This window comes from Sinocyclocheilus anshuiensis, unplaced genomic scaffold (assembly GCF_001515605.1).
Source record: "Sinocyclocheilus anshuiensis isolate Anshui unplaced genomic scaffold, SAMN03320099.WGS_v1.1 scaffold704, whole genome shotgun sequence".
NCBI classification, from domain to species: domain Eukaryota; kingdom Metazoa; phylum Chordata; class Actinopteri; order Cypriniformes; family Cyprinidae; genus Sinocyclocheilus; species Sinocyclocheilus anshuiensis.
The window spans coordinates 148,274-151,188 of record NW_015554109.1 but is presented as its reverse complement, the minus strand read 5'-3'; the positions used below and the strand labels follow the sequence as shown (position 1 = coordinate 151,188).

At 41.0% G+C, this 2,915-nt stretch overlaps 1 long non-coding RNA gene across 1 annotated transcript; it reads left to right on the top strand.

Annotated features, from left to right (window-relative positions):
- Positions 1 to 1,597: 1,597 nt before the first annotated feature.
- LOC107669766 (uncharacterized) lies at positions 1,598 to 2,335 on the top strand. Its single transcript, XR_001632030.1, has 3 exons — positions 1,598 to 1,793; positions 2,049 to 2,106; positions 2,312 to 2,335. It is a non-coding gene; the product is annotated as an uncharacterized LOC107669766 (long non-coding RNA).
- The last annotated feature ends 580 nt before the right edge of the window (positions 2,336 to 2,915 follow it).

Below are 2,915 nucleotides of genomic sequence, written 5' to 3'. Positions count from 1 at the left end.
ATTTTATAATGTCCCACTACATGAGGACGACAGAAAGTATACAGCGTTCACAACACCAGTGGGGTTGCACGAATACAATAGGCTTCCTCAAGGCCTCTGTAACTCACCAGCGAGCTTTATGCGAATGATGACTAAGATCTTCGGTGAACAGAATTTTTTGTCACTGTTGTGCTATCTGGACGATTTAATGGTTTTTGCACCTAACGAAGAAGTTGCATTGCAGAGGCTAGAGATGGTTTTCGGTATGTTGAAAAAGCACAATTTGAAATTATCGCCGAAGAAATGCCACTTTTTAAGACGCTCTTTAAAATTCCTCGGTCACTTGATTACAGAGAGAGGTGTGTCTACGGACCCTGGAAAAGTTGAAGCAATTACTAAAATTACTTCTGCGGATTTGATGTGCTCAGATGGTGTCACCCCATCAGTTAAGAAAATCCAGTCTTTTCTTGGCCTCGTTATGTGGTACCAATGCTTCATTGAGAATTGTTCGTCTCTTGCTCGACCGCTTTTTGCTCTGACCAGCGGAGTTAGGAAAGCTAGAGGTGTTGGACGCAAAGGGGTTCCTGCATCAAAAAACTCACTCCTGACGACTGGTCTCCAGCTTGTGAGGCGGCTTTGTCAGCATTAAAGGAAACTCTCTTGTCCAATGTTATTGTTGCGCATCCTGACATTTCCAGACCCTTTATTCTTGCCACTGACGCTTCATCTGAGGGATTGGGCGCCGTGCTTTCGCAACTGAGTCCTGGGGAAAGCAGGGCTCGACCCAGTGCATTCGTGAGTAAGTCACTATCCAGGGCGCAAGCTAGATATCCAGCACATCGACTTGAGTTTCTCGCCCTCAAATGGGCCGTATGTGATAAATTTAGCCACTGGCTAAAAGGACATCGGTTCACAGCTTGGACAGATAATAATCCCTTGACGCATATCTTGACCAAACCTAGGCTTGACGCCTGTGAACAAAGATGGGTGGCCAAACTCGCTGCCTTTGAGTTTGACATCAAATATGTTCCAGGGCCTAAGAACTCAATTGCTGATGCCTTGAGCAGGCAGCCTTTTGTCAACGGTCGTGTCAGTCACCGCATAGTAAGGGAACCTTATGAGAAGCTGCTGGCGGAGTCAAGTAACCATACCTGTGCTGCTGTCCAGGATGTTTTCCGGTTGTCAAACGCCAGTCAGAGAGTGCTTGACAGTATAGAGGCCCCAGCGAGTGCTTGTGAGCAGTTAGCAGTCAAATTAGACACGGATGCGCCTGGGAGCTTTTCGAGTGCGGACGTGGCTGCTGTCTTTTCTAATCACCTTTCTTGGGACGACGGAACACAAACATGGGCCATTCCTTTAGCTGGATTTGTCCAACAGATCGCAGATGTTGGGTTTGATGCCCTTCCTTCGTACTCTCGTCAAGAACTGAGAGACAAACAGCTTGAGGATGAACATTTGCGGAGGGTGATGTTCTATGTTGCACGCACCTGAAGAACACGCTCAACCAAACACTGGACATGAACATCCACACAAACACACACATGAAGAACACGTTCAACCAAACACTGGACATGAACATCCACACAAACACACAGATGAAGAACATGCTCATGTAACGGGGAAAAGAAACTTGTAATGAATTGTGCCAAAATGATTGTTCATATTGCAAAATAATTCTAAGATATTAATTGAATAGAATGTATTAAATGCATCTAAAAGAAAGGGATATGGGGACACCTACAGGTGACTAAGGTAACCTATCAGTGGAATTGGCCATTTTCTCCTCAGTCGCATGAAAGCCGTTGAGGAGAATGGTAGGTGTAAAATCTCTCCGGTCGAACAGAAATAAAATGATGTCAGAGATGATTTTATTTCTCTTTAAGGTCATAATTGTTATTTTAAAAGTATTTTATTTAATATTTGAGTCATAAGAGATATAGAGTTGACGGACAATTGATGTTTTATTCCGAACGCACTGTCGAGTGCATTAGGAGCACATGGTATTCGTTGTGTTTCTGTCTCTGTCTTTTCTCGTTGTTTATTTTCACATGTATATTTATTTTTGACAGTTATGAGACCGGATGAGCTGTATTTCATGTCTGTTTGGTGTCATTTCATATATTCCAGGTATGATGTACTAATGTTCTTATGATGTTATATTTTCTATGTTCAGAAAACAACAGAAAAAGAAATTGAGCTCTTAATTATGGAAAAAACTGATTTATTGTTTGTTGAACTGGTAAATCAGTCGCATGAAAGCCGTTGAGGAGAATGTTATGAGACCGGATGAGCTGTATTTCATGTTTGTTTGGTGTCATTTCATATATTCCAGTAAATGCGATGAGTGAGCTCAGCCTATGTCTCCGTGTTGTCCTTTCCAGAAGGGTCGAAAGAAAGAATCAGAAAAGTGGGGTTACACTTGGATGTTTCTGTGGTTGTGTTTACATTGTTCTCCCTGTGTGTTGGATTATCTTTTTGTGTTTTTGGATTACTTATTATTTTATTAATACACATCACTGCCTGCACTTGGATCCTGCCTCTCCTTTTCCTTGCATCGACCTGTTACAATTAAATTCTGAATTTGAGTTTATCAATTTTGTAAAGAGCATGTAAATGAGCAAATTGGCCTGTAGGTTCATTGAGTTTTTTTAGGTTTTGTGAGAAAGAGTGAGAAATTAATTTGTCATTTGAAAGATAATTTAATTGAAGGTATTCTTTGTCAAAGCAATGATAAATAATTCACCGTTTATCCCACATAGTTGCTGTTGTGCTTCACTGTCTGAAGAGTTTTGAAAAAGTGACCCATGAATTGAGAAATGGAGCGTAGTGGTTGTAAAAAAAAAACTCTCATATAGTTTCATCTCACATATTATGTTTATATTTGAAACCAGCAAGTAGCCAGGTTTTCATCAATACATTTTTGTGCATATTTTGTG